The 22,661-nt window shown below is 38.0% G+C and overlaps 1 protein-coding gene across 3 annotated transcripts in view; it reads right to left on the minus strand.

Annotated features, from left to right (window-relative positions):
* Positions 1-21,123, minus strand: part of MARCHF1 (membrane associated ring-CH-type finger 1) — a 433,802-nt gene extending 412,679 nt beyond the window's left edge. For all 3 annotated transcript variants that reach the window (XM_058550299.1, XM_058550300.1, XM_058550298.1), the window contains exon 1: positions 21,064-21,123. The gene's annotated coding sequence lies outside the window, so the exon portion shown is untranslated. The remainder of the gene's footprint in view (positions 1-21,063) is intronic.
* Positions 21,124-22,661: the final 1,538 nt, after the last annotated feature.

Here is a 22,661-nt window from a genome sequence, read left to right on the forward strand (position 1 = left end):
TTTGACCTGGCAGGGGAGCAGGGCGCCTTCGCTAGGGATCATGGTTCCCTGGCAATCCTTGGTCTTGCCAATGTAGTGGTAATGAGTGTTCAGTCTGTCCGGGCCCACCCAGTTTCACTGCCAAATGGCAGCAGCAAGAACCCAGATCCATCTCTTTCTTGGCTCCACTTCTATTGTACATAACATTTTTATCAGAATAGGTGACATGCTCACCTCTTGAATAGCACTGAATTTATAATATTTGCACTATTAGCCTGAAAAGACTATAACACGGTGCAGTTAAACCAAGTTGATCTATGTCAGTTATCCCCAAACGGACAAATTTAGGCATCCGAAAATCACATAGACAGAACATATAACAATAAGTATGCTTGATTACTAAAGTTGCATAAGTAACGCAGATTGTGGTAGTCTCAACCAATAGGTCCTACATTTGATACCTAAGAATGTGTGCATTCTCTCCCTATGGGAAAGGACGTACTTTTGTCTGTGTTTCTCACAATTTTGAGTACAATTTATAACATAGCAGAGACTGAGAGATGTTTTGTGTTATTGTGTTAGACACAATAACACAAAAATTATAAAATTTAAGTATATTTGGCATTTGAGGTTGTGTGTTATTACTAACAGTTAATGTTATATATATAGTTCTTGCAAAGTTATACTGATTTTGTTTCAGTCGAGATTATTAATATTTCAAAAGTTAAATTTATATCTAATTATACTAAAACTTGCTATATTGCACGAAGACAAAAACACATAATTGTACTATTTATAAATTGGTGCTTCCAATGTAATTTCATAATGTGTTGTCTTTATAAACATAGTTATTTTGTGTACAAGGGAGAAAGTATTTCATTTTAATTAGGTTATTTAAATTCTCAACCATTAAGGAAAGCAGCGTTAGGGTATAAAGCACTTTTTCATAGCGATAAGCTGTATCTTTTTACCTAATAAATAGAATGAAACTGAGCTTCTAATTTCCCAATGCTTAAGCCTAATGACCAAAGCAATTCTTACATCGATAAACATATAATGAACACCTATGTGACATTTATTGGGCTAGATGTTCACCAAGCAAAAATGAACGTGAACTCAATAACTCTAAGGGTGATGATGATATACAATGCCTGGGCACATATAGGCACTCAATAAATATTTCTTGAAGATCAATAAATAAATGAATTGAAGCTAATATTTTATAGCTCTTTCTATATGCCAAGCACCATTCTAAATACTTCCATGTATTAAAACATTTAATTTTCCTAATAGTCCTATTATTTTCACGATTTTCCAGACAAGGAAATTGGGCCTTAGTGAGGAAATAACTTCCCAGTGTCATACAGCTCGCAAGTAACACAGTTGACTTTAGAGCTCCAGCAGGAGAGTCAGACTTGCATGCAGCAAAGTGTACTAAAAACTGGTGTGATGCTGTGATCACAGACACGTAAAAAAGTGCTCTGACAGCAAAAATGAGATTTTTCTGATTCCATGGAATGGAAAATATTTTACAACTGAGTTCCCATTTTAGTTGGGCCTAAAAATTCAACCACCAAAGAATAGGAAGAGAACATTGAAGGTAGAGGGGGAAAATATCAGCATAGTGGTACATTCAGGCAGTGATGAGTAGATCAATAAGTGCACAGCAATCAGAGAGTGAAAGACCCTAGTGAGACCTGGAAGGAGAAATGTCTTTTGGAATCAGATCATTAAGGGACCTTGTGTACCATGACAGGGAAATCAGATTTACCAATAAGGCAGTGGGAAGTAATCAAAGTCACTTAAGCAGAGGAATGATATTGTCAAATTATCTTTTACTCAGTTAACCTGTTGACAGAGTCAAGCATGGTCCTTAATAGAGATCAGTCAGGAGCAATAAGCAGTGAGAACAAAGGAAAGGGGAAACAAGTGATCAGTGATCAATACTTGATCTTACTGTGCTACTGCACTCCTCGTGATCCATTTATTTTTAACTTTGAGGACATGTTTTAAGAAAGGCAAATCACTTTGGCAATTTGCATAACTAGCTCGATCAAAACATTACAAGAGCAGTGTTTCAATCCACAGCTGTCAATGTTTTTCTTACTCTCTCACTTTCTGCTCTATCACCCAGCCAGTTTCCCAGGTCCCTATTCCTTCCTTTGGCGACAAAGAGGAACATTCAAAGGCTGTTGGTGCTTTTATTAGGATTCTCCAGAAAAACAGAATCAATTGTACAACCAATTGTGCAACCAATAATTGGTTGCACAAATACAACCAATATTGTATATAATATGTATATATACAATGCAATAATATATATAAAGAGATTTATTATAAGGAATTGGCTCATGCAACTATGGAGGCTGGAAAGTCCAAAACCTGCAGGGTGGGCCAGCAGGCGGAGATCCTGCAGAGCTGATAGTGCAGATGAAGTTCGAAGGCAGTCTACTGAAGAATTTCCTCTTGCTTGAGTAGTCCAATATTTTTGCTCTATGCAGGTCTTCAACTGGTTGGATGAGGCCCACCCACATTATGAAGAGCAAGCTGTTTACTAATTTCAAGGTTAATCTTATCCAAAACATCCTGCAATAAAATTAACTATCACAGCAGTCATTCCTGGACAGGTCTCAGAGTAAGTTTCCACTTGATGGGATATCCATTAAGCATTCATGAGAGTCTCCCCTGCATGGCTGGAAATGTCTTTCATCTCAGTGGCAAGTATTTGCTGCTCTAAGTATTCATTTGCTGCAAGTATTTCCCTAGTCATAGCATCAGATTCAAAACTCCTTGTATCCATCTCCATGAGAATCCTTTATTGCAAATAGCCTCTTGTATGCTCCTTGGACCCTATTCACTGTATCTTATGTATCCTGGAGAAATGAAAGTCTTGTTTTGGTTTTTTGGAAGGTATTTTTATGCTCACTTAAAGACACTCATGTAAACAAGGCAAAAATAAATAAAGCGAGAGGAAACTTTAGGCTTGAATTTCTAATCGGGCAATTTCCAAATTCAGCATTTGGAAACACGTTTACCACTTGTTGCAAAGACATTAATTACCACCATGTATTGTATTTTTCTCTAAAAAACAGAAAAATTTCAATCATTTTCCATGTATTACTATTATTAAATAATATTTATAGTGTTTAATGCATACAAAGAGCATTAATCAAAAACACCATCACACTTCGCCAGCATTTGCTGAGCTCTTACTCTGCACCGAGCACTGAATAAATACTCTCTGCTTTCCTATGGTTCCAGGGCTTCCTTCCCAGTTGGGCACTCTATACTATTTGCACTTAAGAGAAGCATGGGATTGTAGATGCAGACACCCAGGTCCTAATACTTGGCAATCATTTCCTCTCTCACTCAGCACCACCACTCTTCCATCAGCCCCTCATCCAACAAACAGCTCTGAAGTGAAAGCAGCCCTAGAATATAAAATGCAACAAAATAAAGAGTAGAATTCCTGGCTTGGGAATTGTTTATCCACATTCACTGCATCTAGCCACGGTGCATTAATTAGGAGGGCTAAGCTGAATTCCTCCCCATCGCCTGTGTAAAGTAGGGAGAAAAATGGTGCTGTGGCAGTGCTTGATCTACAGGGCTTAGAGGTCCTAGAAATAGCCCGGATTTCAGAGCTCACAAAAGAGAAGCAGCTAGGTATTGCAGCCTGCCACAGGCACGTGGCTGGGATTTGTTTTCAGTTGAGACCCTATGGGGCAGGCTGGGCAGGCGCTCTCCAGAGTGGTCATCTCTTCTCCGAGGGCTTCGACAAGAAAGGACTGGGAAGGCTTTCCTAAGAGGAATGGAGCTCGCACACTACCAGAGAAACAGAGATCACTTTTCCCCTCTTCATATGCACAACGGGTAAACTATTTGCATGTTCGTATCTTGTGCTAAGTTCAATATCGAAACGCACCATTTCCAGCAAGAAAAATGTAAGAGAAGCATCATGAAATTCGGTGTGTTTTCTATGGCATGTTCTACAAGTAAAGCAAATTTCATGCTGGAATGAGGATGCCTTAAAATGTATTCAAAGAGATCTCTGTCAGTGTGGTGAGAGAGTTCAGGGAAGAAATAAGGCTTTTTGGGGAATTGATTCTTGACAATAAAGTTGGTACATGTCACGGCAATAGGAATATTTATTTTAACACAGTCTCCTGTTTTTACAGAAAACTAAATTAGATATAATATAAAAGTAAAAATGATTTTCCTCAGACCGTTAAGTTCATCCCTCCATTAGTGATCCATCCTTAGTGATCCATCCTTAGTGATCAAAGCGGCATATGTTGTAGTTCATCTGGATGGGCAACAGATCAAAACAAATGACATGGAACAGAAATATATGCTACATGCAACACATTTCTGTGGTCTAGTTTTTCTTAAACCTATGCAATGTAGCTTATTAATCAATGCATTTATCAGTCAACAACAACATGTAGATTAGAGTGGACCTTCAGAATGATAGAGAAAATGATACTATTCAATGTACTGAAATTATTCAGTTCATAATGCATGTTTAGGGAAACAAGTGAAGAGAATGGCAACAAACAGTCTCAAAATGATCTGAAATGTGCAACCACTATTTAAATAAACAGCACTTATACTCAAAGAAACATATTTTTCATTAAATCACTTCACCAGCGTGACACTTGGCAAGGAGGAAGGCAGGAGGATGATAACTAGGACAGAGCAGGGGCTCAGGAGATCTCACAAGGGCCCGAGAGCGACAGAGCCTCCAGTACAAGGCACAATGACTTAATCACTCTCATGGCATGCCACCTTTCCAGGTTCTGTTCACAACATCTCTTCAAGTGTCAGGCACGTGGTAGGTATTTTAAAAATACTTGTTTGGGGATAAGCTTACTAGTTTGAAAAGTTATAGTATGCTGTAAGCCTGTATTTTTACTGTCTTGACAGTAATCTGATGGATAATGTGAAGGGACCCAGCAGTGCTCCAGGTCTACATCAAGCAATCTGAGTAAAGAATCTTTAATTACCTGTTTCCCATGGGTCCTAGAGGATCCTGGGGCCAATCAGGCCACCCCGGGACTGCACTGAATTGTCCATTTACTCCTTCGTAACAAGTTAATCACGCACACGGGCATGCTTCAAAATAGAGCAAACTAGACTAAAGGAATGGAAATTTGCCTTTCTCCCCACTTGGAAGTTGAATCTCTTCTAGGATATTCCCTCCCAATCCTTTTTCTGGCTGTTCAAACATCTCAGAGGAGCTCTTCTCCTGCTTCACAAAGCAGTTCCTTTTGTTTTCAGAGCAAAATATCCAGTTCTCAATATTAATAAGATCTTATATACAGTAAAAAACTTCTCCCTCTCTACAAGACTAATTCTGACCTCAGAAATCATTCTTAGTCGAATCCCTCTTCCACTACATGATGGAATGTAAACCCTGTGAGAACCAGGCATTTGTCTATGTGAGTAGCTCTCTGTCTATAACTGCTAGAAACACTAGCAGATAGTTAGTACTCAATAAATAATTGTTGAATAGAAGAATGAATGAATGAAGGAATGAATGAAGCCTCAAACACTTTCAAGTGTGTGACAAAACAATATTTATTGGAAAGGAAGAAAACTATAGTATAAAGAACAATGAGTGAGAGTCAGGAAGCCTGGATTCTAGGTTTACCTCTGCATCACAAGATCTATAACATCTTAGGGAATATTTTGATAAAACACTCTAGGGTCTGTTTTCCTGAAAAAGAGGAATTTGGTTATTTTTGTGTGTGTGTGAGGAAGATCAGCCCTGAGCTAACATCCATGCCAATCCTCCTCTTTTTGCTGAGGAAGACTGGCCCTGAACTAACATCCATGCCGATGTTCCTCCAGTTTATGTGGGACACCGCCACAGCATGGCCTGACAAGTGGTGTGTCGGTGAGCAACCAGGACCCAAACACGAGCCGCCGGCAGCAGAGCAGGTGCACTTAACCACTACGTGACTGGGCCGGCCCTGGAATTTGGTTCCCTTTAATCTAAATTTTAATCCGACTCTGACATTCAATGTCCTTTTAATTCTAGGTTATGCATCCAATGCTATACAAACATATTTAATCCCTTTCCTCTAGCTCAACTCTCCAAACACTTCCAAAATTTGTGATTTTATGCACAATATTTATTCTCTAAGACATACCTACATATGGTCCTAAAACAGATTTTTATAGAAAAATTGTTGCATGCCTATTCACCTACCTGGGTTGTCCATTTCTTGGAATGCTTTAAAATGCAAAAATTGAAACTAAACACAACACTGCTGGCAAGTTCTGAACAGTACAGACTAGAGTGAGAGTATCATCTCACTAGTTCTAAATACGATTTCTTCATCTCACAAATATTTACCGTGAGGTTGCAACATGCCAACACTGCTCTGGGCACTGTGACTATAACCAAGGAGAGAGACAAAGCACTTCTCACTTATGCGCCTTATTTGCAAGTAGGAGTAGACAGGGTAGGTGATTTCAGATTGTGATCCATATTGATGAAGCAAATAAAACCAGGTAGTGAGAGAGCAAGTGGGGCAGGGAGCTGCAGTACCATTTAAGACAAATTCAGACAGATGGGTAGAGCCAGACATATAAAGAATTAGGGAGAAGCATTACAGGTAAATGGAAACAGTCAATTCTAATCCCTGAAGCAGAAATGAGCTTCGTGTGCTCAAAATTGAAGAAAAGCCCATGGTTACTGGACATAGAAAACCCGAGGAACGGTTCTACTACATACAACTTAATTGTAGTGTTTTACAAGTGAACTAGTTCAAATTTATCATGTTAGATTTGCAGGTCACGTTAGCTCTGTGCGTGAACGTTCCATAAGGCCAAAGCCAGCAGAGGGATTTTCTCTCCATAAGGAACTATAAATGGCAGTGAAACTAAGAAGGTGAGAAGGGAGCAGGCATTTGAGGCTGACACACCAGGGAAGTGAGACAAAGTGTGTTAAGCATGGAGGCTGAACTAGAATAGAGCTGGAGAAACTAAGGCTAAAGAAAGAAAATTAGAAAGCCAGGGAATGATTGAATGGGCCAAGTGAAAAATTAAAACAGAGTCTTTGCCCATATATTTTTTAAAACTATGTTCTCCATGGCAAGAGATATTGGAAAGCTACTGTATTTAAAGGTCTAGGGGCTAGATGAAAAGATTCAGTCTTTTAGGATATCGTCTAATATTATTGAGCCTTCCAAATGCAATATTACATATTTAAAAAGTATGTATGCCTTATGTTGTCATTCAAAATATTATAAAAAGAGTGAAATATGAATTAGCCAAGGGAAAGACCCCTGCCAAAAGTATTTGGCAGTTTGCATTTGAAATTGTTCAATTTTAAAAAATTAAAGTATACTCTACTTTTAAGTATTAGATTTATTTATATTACAAGGTATACTTGTACCAAAAAAAAAAAAGTCTTAAATGTATCTTTTAAGAGCTCTATGAAGTCCAGAAATCTAAGGGGCTTGATTTAGAAGAATCAGAATTAGTCACTATCAATGTAATTGTTATGGTTGTAAAGTTAATTTAGCAGCTGAAATTAACCAATCTAGCAATGGCAAAGATGATTTCTATATGTAAATGTGGTATTAAAATAGATTGCCATATCCTTTCAAGAAAAATAGTGTGGCAAGCATAAAATCTGCATTTAACCTCTTCAGGCACTATCAAAACAAGCTGTACAAATTTATCAAGTGTGAAGTCTCTAGAACAGAAAACACAAAGATACATTCTAAAGAAGACCACTGTATCAGTTTTCTATGGCTGCATAACAAACTACTGCAAAACTTAAAATACCCATTTATTTAGCTCATGATTCTGTGGAGTAGTTATTTAGGCCTGGATCAGGCTCAAATATTCTCAGCTAGGCTTGTCCACACATCTGCAGTCAGCTGGGGATTGGCTGGCCTTTGACAGCCTCATTAGCATGTCTAGTGATAGCTATCTGTTGGCTGGGGGCAACGCGAGTGACTGGGCTACATTTCTCTCATCATCCAATAGCTACTTTGGCTTTAACCACTTTGCAAGAAAAGCAAGAGGGAAAATGCTAAGGCACAAGTATTTTTCAAGGCTCAGCTTACATTATTCTTCCTACTCCCCCATAAAGGGGTCACATAGCCAAGCCCAGAAACAGTGTTGGGCAACACCACCACAGGCCTTGAATATAGGGAGTCAAAAATAAATGGGGGCGTTACTGCAATTAATCCACCATAGCCACATAGAATAAACCCATAGTAAAAATAAATCTTCACATTAAAAAATGACGAGGATCTATTGCAAGAAATAACAAATAAGGGTTCTGAGAAAAATAATGAGAAACTAGATTTTTTGCTGAGTCAAGACAGAGACCATGTCCCTTTTGTTCACTACTGTATCCTTAGTACCCAGGCAAGTGTTTGGCTCTTGTTGGCACTACTAAATGTTTGTGGAATAAATGGACAATTTTAAATGAAAGTGGATTTTCCTCTTTAAGATCTATGATGCTAAAAACACCTTCTGTATTGCACAGTGGGAACAAGTAAGGTAATATAGTGGCTTTAAACATGGCCTCTGGAGTCTGACTGCCTGGGTTTACATCCTGGCTTTGCCTCTTATTAAGTGTGTGGTGTTGAAGAAAGCACCACACCTTTCTGGGCCGAAATTTCCTGAACGATAAAATGAAGATAATGACAGTAATTTGTAATGTTTTTAATCCCGGCTCCCAAGTTATCGGACATGACTTGCTTCAAGAGGTAGGGTCTGCGACACCTCCTTTTGAATAGAGTGGGCTTGTGACTGCTTCAGCCAACAGTCTAGTGAGAATAATGCTGCATGACTCCCAAGACTTGGTCATAAAAGGTGATGCAGCTTCTTCCTTGATCATTGGAATACTCGCTTTTGAAGCCCTGAGCCTCAGTTTGAGAAATGTGACTATCCTGAGATCACCATGCTGTGAAGAAGGCAAGTGACACAAAATGGCCATGTATAGGTGCTCCAATTGGCATTCTTATTGTTGGAGTCATCCCATCCACACACCAGAAATGTGAGTGAACAAATCATCAGATTATTCCAGCTTCCAACTGTTGAGTTATTCTCTCTAACCTTCGAATATTCCCAGCTGAGGCCTCAGGCATCATGCAGCACGGAATGCTGCTATACTGCCGTGTTCCATCCCTATTAAGCTCTGTCTGAATTTCCAACCCACAGAATTCCTGAGCATAATAGTGTTTGTTTTAACCAACTAAGTTTTGGAGTAATTTGTTATGTAGCAATAGTAACTATAACAGAAATACAGTCCCTGGAAGAAAGATGCTACCATAAAAACCCAAAACATTTGCCTCAGCTTTGGGGGCAAGTGTCAGGGAGAAGCTAGAAGGACGCTGTGATGATTAATTTTATGTGTCAACTTGACTAGGCCACAGAGTGCCCAGACATTTGGCCAAATATTATTCTGGGTGTGTCTGTGAAGGTGTTTCTAGATGAAATTAACATTTGAATCAATAGAGTAAGGCAGATTGCCCTCCTTAATGTGGGTGGCCTTTATAGAATTAATTAAAGACCTGAATAGAACAAAAAGGCTGAGTAAGAATGCATTCCTCCTGCTTGATTGCTTAAACTGGGACATAGGTCTTTTCCTGCCTTCAGACTTGAACTAAAAAATTGGTTCTTTTGGGGTCTCAAGCTTGTTGGCTTTCAGACTGGAACTTATATACCATTGGCTCTCTTGGGTTTCCAGCTTGCCAAGTGCAGATCTTGGTAATTCTCAGCCTCTATAATCATGTGAGCTAGTTCCTTATACTAAATCTCTTTATATCTATAAATCTCTATATATTTCTACCTATCCATCTATCTATCTCTCCTACTGGTTCTGTTTCTCTGAAGAACCCTCACTAATATAGACCTGAGGAGACTGTTAGTGAGAGTTGGAAAGACCTCAAGACTGTTTGTCAAGCATGGAAAATTTGGGAAGAAATTATTATTGGAGTTTGAAAATAAGGGTGACCATCGTTAGTGGCAGAAGGTTTGGCAACACTCTCACTTATGACAAGAAAAATAGCAAAGGGGATTTACAGGCTGCATTTGATAAAATACAAATGTAGAAAACTTCAGTTTTTAAGCAAAATTCAGAGGAAATATAAAAGAGCCAGGATTTGCTCCTTTTATTTAAAAATAAAAGCATTTCTCCATCCTTATCTCTCCTAGGAGAACAGTCTCAAATTAGGAAAATGCCTCAGGGCAAATATCACTTCTTGGTTCCTCTCAGGTAAACATCTCAGACTTAAGATGAAGTCAAGGGAATGACTATAAAAACTCTTTGGTATGAGCTTAGAAAGATTGGAAGTGGTGCCTCATAAACCCTTTCAAAGAGACAAAGGCCTTCTAAGGATGTTAAGAGCATCCCGGCCAGTTCCATCTGGTAAACAACAGAGATTCTGAGAATTTTAAGAGCCTTATCTCCAGCAGCCTCAAAGAAAGCCATTGTAGTTGAGTTTATCTCAAAGAGAATTGTGGGTATGACTTTTCTTTAATTAAGTGGATTATAAGTTGAAACACAGGAAACCCACAAAATGTTTAAAGAAATTGGTCAGCTTTGACTGAAAGGAATAGAGACAGTCCAAAATGAAAAGAGGCCTTTGGACCTACCATCGTTTTTTTTTTTTTGATGAGGAAGATTTGCCCTGAGCTAACATCTGTTGCCAATCTTCCTCTATTTTGTATGTGAGCTCCTGCCACAGCATGGCCACTGACAGACAACTGGTGTTGGTCCTGGGGAACCAAACCTGGGCTGCTGAAGTGGAATGTGCTGAACTTAACCACTAGGCCACCCGGTCTGGTCCAAGGACCTGCCACCTTTTATGGGCAGGAAGCAAGCTTGAGAGGGCTTCTCATTTGAAGTACAAATCATATTTTATGGAAAAGAAAGAATAAAGAGGGCCGGCCCCGTGGCTTAGCGGTTAAGTGTGCGTGCTCCGCTGCTGGCGGCCCGGGTTCGGATCCCAGGCGCACACCGACGCACTGCTTCTCCGGCCATGCTGAGGCCGCATCCCACGTACAGCAACTAGAAGGATGTGCAACTATGACATACAACTATCTCCTGGGGCTTTGGGGGGAAAATAAATAAATAAATAAAAATTATTAAAAAAAAAAAAGAAAGAATAAAGAAAAGGAATAATGAAGAGTCAGAGAGCAGAACCAAGAGCCTTAGCAAAGTGCTTTTGGGAAACAGAAATAAACCCTAGTCAAAGAACTCGCCACAAGTACCCAGCTGGATTTTAGAATTGCTCTGGACCTGTGACTGCTGTGTGTCTCTTGTTTCCCTTCTTTTTGAATAGGAGTGTCTACGGAGGTTATTCAACCATTGTGTATTAAGTGGGTGGTAGATAGATAACTTTCCTCTTTATTTTAGTGTTCTTCAGATTGAAAACAACCAGACACCAGAAGAACTGCACCCAAGAAGCCTCGCCTGCAACTGTAAAGTTTAGATGACAAGATCCTGGATTTGTAGTTGATGACAAAATGGGGTGAGACTTCAGAGGGCTTGGGGAAGGGAATAACTGTATTTGTACCCTGGAATGCAAAGGAAAGAATGTAAGTAATTGTGGCCACAGGTGAACTGTGGTGGTTTTAAAACATGAGCCCAGAATTATTTGACATTACTTTCATCAAAAGTTGGGATCTATATCCACTGACCTTGCATCTGGGTAGGCATTTGAGCAACTGTTTTGACTAATAGGCTACTGCTTAAGTGACGCCGGGTGGTTTCTGAGGCTGGGTCATAAAAAGCAATGCAGCCTCCGATTTGTTTGTTGGAGAACTCACACTTAGAACCTTGTATCTCCATGTAAGAAGTCTGGCTACCCTGAAGTACCATGCTGTGAGGATGCAAAGACACTTGAGAGGCCACGTGTAGGTTATTCAGTTGGCAGTACTAGTCTTCTAATCATCCCAATTCAGGTGCCCAAGCTCTGAGTGAATGAGCTTTCAGATAACTCCAGTCTCTAGCATCTGAGTCACCTCAGAGTCACAGACTTGGAGTCACAGCCACACACAGTGAAGCATCCCACTGTGTACTGTCAAATGCCTGACCCACAGAATTCATGAGCATTATAAAATGGTTGCTTTAACCCATTAAGTTTTGGGGCAATTCATTATAGAAATAGCAACTGGAATATGATCTCATAGAGAAGTTGTGAGTTACCATAAAAAGACATAAAACAATTCCTATTGAACACACACTAAGTGTTCAATACTTATCAGCTAGAATAATAATAATGATGATTATAAATATATAAAACATTTTTATACATATTACATTAGTTTCAGGATTAGAGAAAAGCTGCCTTTTCCTTCATAGCATATTCATTTAGCAGGTCGGGCAGGGAGATTATCTGTTAATGCTGATTGCCAGAAATGTATGTATGAAAAATTCAGGGACAGAGGAAGACCTGATTAATAGCTGATATTTAGCCATCCACATTCAGGGCTATTAAGCCTAGGATTTCTGCAACTTGAGGCACTTGGGGAAAATAGTCACCTCCTTTGTTGACATCATACAAAAGCAGAGTGACTGACTCCTATTAAATGTCACCTATAGTGTTAACTAGTTCAGGTAAATAAACTCCCAGGTATCTCATATTCTGCTTTTCCTTAGGCGTTTCTATTCTCTGAGTCATTTTATTGATGTTGTAAGCACAGATATCCCCAAAGAGCATCAGAAGAAAAAAAACGCTTTTCACAGAGCAATTCATATAGACTTGACCCGAGGCCAGTACCTCAGGTAAATGCCATAAGTTTAACAGTTATAATAAAGTCATCATTGTGCAGTTGAAGACCAATTAAAAGCTGCTCAACACAATGTTATTTTGTTAAGAAAAGTGTTATGGTGATTTAGAAAAATTTTTTAAAAATTACTATTTTCCTAAGTATTCAAATATTCATACTATGCATGTAAACTTTCAACAAATTTTCCATTCAGTGTCATGGGTTATGTTAGTTTTTCATAGTTTGGCCTGTTCTTTATAAAACCTAAACAGTTGAGAAAGGAAAAGGCAATTAAGAGCATTACCACCATAAAGATAAAGTGAAAAGAATTATCAAAATAGCAGATATTTACAATACTCAAATTTAAAAACCCATGAAATGTTGAAAAATATTAGCATAAGTAAAGAACATTTGACAATATGTGCATGGAACAGAAGTGAAAGATAGCACGTATTTCTCTACAAATTTTTGACTCTAGGAAATTCTTGGCTCAGCAGTTACAAGACAGCAAAGAAAAGCCATAAGGTTAGGTTGTACTTATCTAAGGTAAACAGACATGGTCTATACAAGTAGAGGTCAGAACGCTGGCAAACTTCAAACAGCAATGAGTTAGCTTTTTATTTTCATTATTTTCATCATCATTACTGTAAAAAGCTCAATCTATGATGCCATGCAACCTTAAATATCTCTTCATCACTTCATCATTAATGGAAGGTATGAATTAGTCATATTCACTATGAACAATATACTCGATAAAAAATATACTCAACATAGGGAATTGATTCCTTTAGCATTTTCTTTATCATGCACTTAATGGTGTTTATTTCGGCCCAGTGAATCTTCCTAGCACTTTAGAAATATTAACCTATTTTAATTCTCACAACTTTATGAGGTAGTCCTCACATTTGTCACTATTTTACACATGAGGAAACTGAGGCACAGAGATATCAACTAATCTCACTGAGGTCCCACAGCTAAAAAGTGGCAAAGCTCAGATTTGAACCCAACTAGTCTCCCTCCAGACACATGCCTTCAACTACCTCACTCAACATAGGCAGTTGCCCCTCAACATAGGCAGTCACATAACAAGCAAGAGACTCCTAAATCTAAAGCATGAAGTTTCTATTATATTCTCATTGGACGCTAAAGAAAATGCCTGATTCAGATGGTAACATTGACTGTCAAAGGTAAATCCTTTACTGTGTAATTGGCTAATTGCATGCAGAAATCAATTCTAAAATCTGAATGAACTACAGTACTAGTTTCATAGTCAATGGTCATATAGAAAGTAGGTTTAGATTAAGATAAAACATATTGCTAGAATTTGACATTTTAAAGCTTTGTAAAATTTACAATAACAAATATCTTTCATATTTTGTAAGTTTATGAAAGTTAATTTCGAATAAAATTGTGTTAAGAATCTAAGTTGTATAACTTACACACACAACTTTTGCCAGGAGCATTCATAGCCATACACCACTGTATAAAGCCTGTTTAGGAGTAAATCTGTTTAGGTTTACAGGTTGGAATACTTACTACCTGTAAAAAATTTGACCATTTCTGAAAACTTACAGCTGGTGCCTCACTTAATAAATGTTTGTTCACTCTGTATCTCATATCTCACACATGAGCTTTTCTGTGCCTTGCAGCACTGCGTGTCCAATGGTTTCCTGGTGCCAGAATTTTTTTCCTAAGAAACTCTCTTTTTGATGTTGACATCAAAAGTACAAATCCTAAAGAATTCAAAGAGTTCCTTTGTATCAAAGAATGTATATTCTTTGGCAGTGGTTGGGCAAAGAGATCCTTCTGCAATTGCCCTCTTTGCCTTCCTTATCCAGATTTGTACAATTTGATGAATGGGATAATCAATGTGAAAAGTGACAGAGGCTGAAAGCCAAAAGTCAGACACCCAGCACCCTGGAGCACTCTGTCCTTTTCTTCAGTCTCCTTTACACTCTTTTAACAGCAAAGTCTTATCACCAGCTCTACCCTCGTGTCACGCCTATTTCAATTATTTAACAGGGTTGCAGAGACAGGGAAGAGAATGAGTATCGAATAGATGCCACTTCTCATCCTCACCTGGAGGTTATGAAGGCTACTGCAAGTGGCTCAGGGCGATATTTGTAGGACTGAGCTGGGGGAAAGCAACACTCAGACTGCGATCCTCCCCCTTCAGTGGTACCTCAAATGGAGGGATTCTAAATCCATGTTGGCATTGTCAGTGCTCCCTTTGTGCTGCAAAGAATTGAGTTAAATGTTGGCTAATCAGCAAGTTCTAAAAATCCTGATTAATAACACCTGGTCCTCCCATTCTCTAAGACACTTCCACATCAAGAGTTTTGTTCAACAATCTTTCAAACACAATGATCACACTGAGTCTCATCAAATCAGCCATGAATTCATAATAATTTTTTTTTAAATCCACACCAAGGAAGAGTTTTAACAATCTACCTGCCTAACTGAGCCCACAATTTTAAAAATACTGACCAGAGTGTATCAGCAATTACTAATTGTTTTCATTTAATAGTCAATAAAATGTGTTATTCAGTCTTACTTACTAATGCAATTACCCACAACATCTGTTTTAAACAAGAAAAATTAATGTGAATTATGCTAATTTCATTGCTGAAAGCAAATAATAATATGGAAATTTTCTGGTTTTCATTATATAGAAGTATTTTAATACTATTAGCATACTCAGTAGAATTCACTCTAAGCACATGGGACTCTAATACTCAATTTAGACTTGAGAGAGTAGTTGGAAAATGCTTTTCTGGGGAAATGAAAAAGGGAATTAGCCTTTCTACCCTCTAGCATTCTCCCTAAAATGTCAGACTCACACCTGCTAAAGATGCACTTCATTTGGTTAATACAGAGCATTCTGGGTAAATGTGCATAGGTTATTCATAAATTAAAGTCTGTGATTGCATTACCTGAATCCCAGCTATTTCCAATCTCAGAAGTCAGTTGTTGCACAGGTAACACTGCAGGAAAAGACTGTACCTACACTTTGGCAAAGAATCATTTAGGGCCCTGTTATGTTGTAAGTGATATAACATCCAAGGACAATAACAAAATGGCTTAAACAATAAAGGACGGATATTGATCACCTCATTGGAAAGTTGTTTAGTATTGAATAAGGGTTGGTTTCAAGCAAGGATTGACTCAGTGGCTCAACCAATATCACTCAGAACTTACTTTTTCTTTCTCCCTCTGTCCTACCTATTTACAAGTCAGCATCAGCACCAGGAGCATCTCTCGTCCACCTGAAGCTCCAAACTTTTCCCTCACAATACCCAGATTCAGGCCTCATGTCCTCATACAAACCATTCAGAAGAAGAGAGCAAGTCTATTCCAGAGGTTTCTAGGAACAATAAGGCTTCTCTTTCTCAAAAGTCCAAAAGTCTCACTGTGTGCTACTGATTCTGATGGAGTCATGTATCCATTCCTGAACCAATTACTACGACGCGTATTGTGATATACTGACTAGTTTAAGCCAATCAAGGCCCATCCTGAATCGTGTGGCTGAGAATGGGCAGGTTGGTTCTCTGAGCACTTTTACCAGAAGGAAGGATGGATGATGTACAGCAGAGACAACAGGTGTCCACTAAAGTTGAATAGTCACTACTCAGTCCTATCCTGCCTGGGCTAAATATGCCTTTGAAGACAATCACAGTCTTTGAGTGACCAGATTTGAGCATGACCATATGATTATGTTAAAGGAGTAACAGAAGAAAATAAACTGCTCTTTTTTTGGAAATGAGATCTAGTAAATGTACTTTTTTCTATACTTACCAGTAAATATGCTTTTTTTCTCTAGGGGACAAGGTGGAGAGGTTAAGAGACTTACTCAAGGTTAAAAAGCTTTTTGGTGAAGCCAGGACTCCATTTCCGGGATCCTGAATCTCAGTTCAGTATCCTCTCTACTTAACTATTTCCCCCATTATTATTTAATTTTACTTTATTTTCTAAATCTTAATGAAATTAATTCTGGTTGTATTCTATAAACAGGACCCATTTTATACCCTACCCAACCTTACGAGTCATAGACAGATAACTGTAATAAGAGGAAACCCAAACTCCCCCATTCAGAGTTAGTAGCTTTGGGAGCTTTATTAACTCTTTTAAGTTTTGGAATTGTAATTTTATGCCTTGGAAAAAAATCACTAAGTGAGTAATAATAGAAAGGGCACTAGACTGGCAGTCAGAAGGTCTATGTTTTTGTCTCAACTTTACCACTAACTAGTCATGTGACATTGGTGAGTTATTTATTCTCTATGGGTTTCAACTGTGGAATTAAGATAAAGAATTTTTAAGAGACTTTCTGATTCTGGGATCCTTTGATTCTATAAATTTTGCTTAAAGAAGGTGAAAAGGTTATACTATCTTAATTGTAAAGAAACACATAGAATTTGAAATTAGATTAGATAATCTCAAATTAGGCTCTGGCCCCAAGATTAAATATTAAATATTAAAGGTTATTTAACTTTTATGATTTTCTACTAAAAAACAGAATTAATAAATCTATAACTTATCTATGTTGAAAATGAAGAAGATATATCAAAAAGCTATATCTTTTTCAATTTATTGAAGTTTAGAAGGGATTGCCAAGTAACAGATCAGCAGCTACTCTGAGTAAGGAAAGGTGGCCCATTGGGCCATCATTGGAAAGGCAAGTAGGCCTTGAAAGGGATATCCTAGGAAAAGGGGAGGAGAGGTAAACATTCTTTTTGGGGAAAAAAAAAAAGGAAAAATTGAAGTAGAGAAATATCATAAAATCATGAAAGCAGTAAAGGAAAATATACATATAAAAAAAAGTTTTTTCTTTCTTTTTCCTCCCCAAACCTTCTAAAGCATGGTTGCCATGCATGGGCCGTTTGCGAGTGAGAAAGCTTAGAAGGAAGGGGCTCACAGCCTCTTTTCTCCTTTTATGCAACTCCCATTGTCTGAATACAGGCTCTGTGCTGATGGAGTGTACGGCAGCATGCAATGGAGGTGGCAGCAGCACCCTTGGTATGATGCCAGGTTCATCTCTACATTCTAAATACAGTGGGCCTTAGAGACATTTGCTTATAAATCCCAGATAATTATAAGGAATATGTGCTGGAGGTTGACTTAACACTGGAATTTACACAGTCATAATTTCCAGTTATAGAGTATGAAATTAAGCTACCCCTAGAGTTCTAAGAATTTTATTGCCCTTGTAAGAGACAGATGTCTTACAGGCCCAAATCCCTAATGTGAGTTAATTTCTGCCTAAGTTGTGTTAACATATCTAAAAAAGAAAGAAAAAAATGGATTAATAGAAGCAAAGTGGTACACTTAGAAAAGTAGGCAAATAAGATTTAAAGAAGCTAAACTGGTCACTCTCTCAACTAGAGAAGGAGAGATCTGGAGTGATCTCGAGCTCTGAACCTCATTAGAAAGGTATCTTCCTCCATGGTTTTCCCAAAGTTGTGGCTTTCCCAAGGTGTAGATGAACTCTCCTCCACCCCAAGCCATTTAATTTCCCTCATTGATCCATGGATTTCCAAGGAAAATCTGATTACTAATTTTCTTTCTCAAATTTTCCTGCAGCTTGTACTCAAGTATTCCATCACCAAAAAAAATTATCTCCATATACAAATTAATGAATCTAACCAGCTGCATTGTATATAAATCTTCTATAACTTTAATTAGTCTCTCTGCTCCATAAGGGATTGATGATCTCCCGTTGTGCTAATAAAATCTTGCCTCTGGAATGCTAGTCTGAGGCACCGTCCTTTAACTGTCAAAACAACCTCCAGACTTGATGTCTCTGGAAGATAAATCTGCATCTTTCCCCTAAACATCAATACCAACTATATCCAAACAGAATGTAATATGTTGTTTTGTTTTTTGCACTTTCAGGGTTATTAACCAAATAGACAAATGTTATGCCATGCAAAATACGTCAAAATATATATTCATTATGAAGCTTAGAGTTAGAATTATTATTTTCTTAAAATCTTAATCTGTTAATTATTTTTTACAGTTTAGATATTCTGGAGTGTAATAATAGTTAATAAATAGTTTCCATATTTTCTTTTTTCATATGCTTAAGAAAACAAAAAAAAAATCTAGATATAAAGTTAATAAATTAGTATATTCAAGAGACTCTAAGTTTCTAATGGAATAAATTAAATTGGCTCACATTTAAATTAGCAAATTCTTAATTCTTAAATTAGATCATTTGCCCCATGTGCACATGTATTATTTGGTAACTTTAAGACAAGCAAAACACATTAAAGAAACTTCACAGGAGGATGTGTCTCATTTGTTCGATCAGGAAATATCCATATGTGTACAAGATGTTTTTTACCTTCCTTTAGAGAGAATCAACACTTGAAATTACAGAAATCATGGTCCTGAATAGATTCTTGCTTTTCAATACACAGGGTGTATGCTGTTTAATTTATCCACCTTAAACGGCATTTACCACTCTTTTAGACTATTTGTTTAGTTCATCAAAACAAGAGATTTAATGGCCTATAAGACTGATAATATTATTTCAAACATACTCTTAAAGAGAAACTTTTAACTCCATCCATAGAAAACTAAGAAGTATTTGAAACCTGAAAAGTGGTTCCCTTTCTGATACTCAGAACTATGTCTCTTTTTAAAAATAATGTGTAGGCTGGAAGTTTCCTTTCTTTTTCTCATAATTAACCTAATTTTCCTTTAAGAATGCCCACTGACTCATACTGTGACATATTCAGGTATGTTTGCCCCTGAAAGAAACACAGCTGTTCATAAATGGATACTTCTTTAAAAGATGTGTGAGGATATCTGAAGATGTGGCTTAACATCAATATCTCGATAAAGATTGTGGCTACTTTTATCTGAGATAGGTAAATTTCATTTTTATTTCTAACACTGAAAAAAAACATTTGTTTGATTTTTTTCAAAAGTAATATAAGCCATCCCAGCTTTATGTGATTCATGGCCAAGTAGACATCAATAGAAAGAGATTTCTGGAAGTGACATAATGCCAAAGAAGGGGGAGGTGGGACCTGGCGCTGGAACAGTGTTTTTATTTCCAAATATCATTCAGATGTTCATCATTCTGGACATCAAAATTGCCACCCAAGATCTTCACATGAAGTTTCCTTCAGAATTATCTTAAATTCATCCAAGGAATCTAGATGGTGAGTAAGTAATGTATAACTTTTATAAATCTTGCTTTTAACATCTCCATGCATATTTTCAGAATTGATCAGTGTCCCCCACTCCCCATCCCATGCCAATAAACCTAAGAGCTCTTTGCTGTTCTAATAATCACATTACTGAGTCAAAGGAAAGAGACATATTCAAGAGAATATTTCCAATCAGTATTAAGCTGATAAGTTTCCTCACTTTACAAAGATGTTTCATTCTCAGAAACTCGAGAAATACAGAACTGGAGGTGGAAAAGCTCATTTTCCACAAAACTAATGAGATCTGAGGACTAGACAACAGTTATATTAAGGAGACAAGAGGATTACAGTTTCTGGCATTCTATCTCAAGCTCCCTTTTAGGGGAACACAACAACACTTATAATATTTTCGTTCAGCATCCTTGGTCTGCTCAATGTTTCTTAAGGAGTTTTGAAATAAGTTTCCAGCATCTGATCTTTCAAGCAGTTTAACTTAGAACAACAGCTGCTACATTTTACTGCAAAATAAAGCCTAAATGTAATATGTTGAACATTGTATTTCTCCAGCCCATATAAGTTTCAAATAATGCTTTTTTCATGAATTAAAAATACAAACAAAATAGACATCAAGCAAAGTAATACACGTGCATGTACTGCGAATGAATATGGGGAGCAGTAGATCCTACGGGGCAGTAAAATGTCATCCTAATTCATGTTATATATTCAGTGACACAGCTGTCATATCTCTGGTTTCTCTGTCACTTTGTCTAGAAAGTTATTTTCAAACATTCTGGTTTAATGGGCAGTGGGCAAAATTAGCAAACATCACCATCAACTGTCTGAAAATGGGTGACAGCGATGTCCACGGCCATCCAGGACAGCCAGGTTGTGCCCCATGAGCCACAAAAGTCCAAAGTGACTTTGTAAATGTTTAGAAAAAGAAGCATAAGTTTTTCTCTGTCAAGAAGCAAGTGTCCTTATGGATTTAGTTCCGTTCTTCATTCAGAAAATAAAGGTTACGTTTAATGTGTTCCTGTTAGTTACAAATGATTCTCTTCCAATCTACTATCACACACTGAGAGGGGTGCCCAGCTGCTCTGAAGGCTTAGCTACATCCTGCAGCGCAAAGAGCAGCGTTGGCTACAGTTGGCTTGGCTGTCCTATTTTATCAAATCAAACCTTGTCTTACCTCGACTTCCTTGTTCTTCTCTTTGTTTCTGCCCATTGAACTTCTCCCATTGCTGGCAGTCTCCCGTGCTGGGATTACGGAAATCTGGTGGAGGGGCATATTGGCAGGGCTGCAGGTTGCCAGTCCCTGATTGGCTGCCTTATCTCTTCACTCGCCCTGAGTAGCCCACCTGCACAATTGTTCATATCCTTGCTTTGCCAAGCTCAGGTCTAAACAAAAAGGGGAAAAATAGTGTTTGAGACACTGTGCAGCAGAAGCCAGGGTCTCTGGCCAAAACGTCAAACACATTGAAAGGGAGTCTAAAAGAAAGGCAAGAGCAAATAATCCAGGGAGTGTTGCAGTCTCAAAAGGACGATTGACTGCAAGTCATAACTGCACTGCTTTGTCACTGGAGCACCCCCCCTCCCCTAAGAGCATTGTGGGAGACAATTCAATTTCTATGGTACCTAATAAGTGTCATGGAAACCAAGGAAACCTAGGTCTCACAGGCCCTTATTAGCAACAGCTTCCTTTAACCGCACAGACTCCCACATTTGCAGCGGCTGCCACTTCTGCTTTTGTTTCTCCCCTGATTCCCCGGGAGTCCACTAAGCACCCAGAGACACTGCATCCTGCTGACTAGGTAAATAAGCAGAAGGCTGAAAAGCTTAGTGTCCTATTTGGAGCCAAATCTCTTCCTTGAAAGCACGGCTAGCTGGCTGTGTCCTTCATGCATCCGCGATAATCTGCTTAGGTCAAAGAATCTGCCTTGAAGTGAAGAGCATCGAATGAGGTGTTAAAAAATAAGAAGAGAGAGAGAGAAACACAGAGCGAGAGAGACTGGGAGCAAGTGCAAATGTCTTTCTTTGGCTGATTGCAAAACAGAGCTAAGGGTTCCCTGCACCTTCCTGAGTAAGACATCAGCAACAAGAGTCAGAAGGCATCATCATTCTGAGGCACAGAGCACCATGCTACACATTTCAGCTTGACTGCAACTCCTGTGCTCCCTGAAATATATTTGTTAGAATCAGTAGTAGCCTCTCCTTCCTTTTCCAGGCCGGAAACAGACTCTGCTAAGGACTTTATTATCCTCTTAATTGTTATACAATGTGGAGAAAATAAATGGTTAACCCGAATTTCTGCCCTTCAAATAAAAAAAAAAATCCAATCTCTCAGTGGAGTGAATTCTCAAAATACATTAACTTTTAAAAAATCACTTTTCTCCTATGATCATGTCTTCTTTGTTAGGGTATTTGGTATTCTGTCTTTAAAAGAACAGAGTTTTCTTTTCTCATTTTAGATACACACCTTTATATATTCAGGACATTGGGAATAGATCAGATCTCTCACTATCTTTTGTATTTCTTCATCCCCAAAGAAGCAAAAGTCAGAAAATCTGTTGTTTTTACACATCCTCAGGCACTGCTTATAAATTCTAATTTGTCCCTAATCACACAGGAGATCTCAAAGTAGTTTCTAGCTGCAATTCATCTCTAATTAGCTTTGTATTCTCCAACAATAATGCCATTTCTATATGATGTTCCAATTTGTTTAAACTCAAGATAGAGGGAAAAAGTGAAAATGGTAGGTACTTTCATTGGCAATTAAGACAAAAATAG

Source organism: Diceros bicornis, chromosome 11, assembly GCF_020826845.1.
Source record: "Diceros bicornis minor isolate mBicDic1 chromosome 11, mDicBic1.mat.cur, whole genome shotgun sequence".
Classification (NCBI taxonomy): Eukaryota; Metazoa; Chordata; class Mammalia; order Perissodactyla; family Rhinocerotidae; genus Diceros; species Diceros bicornis.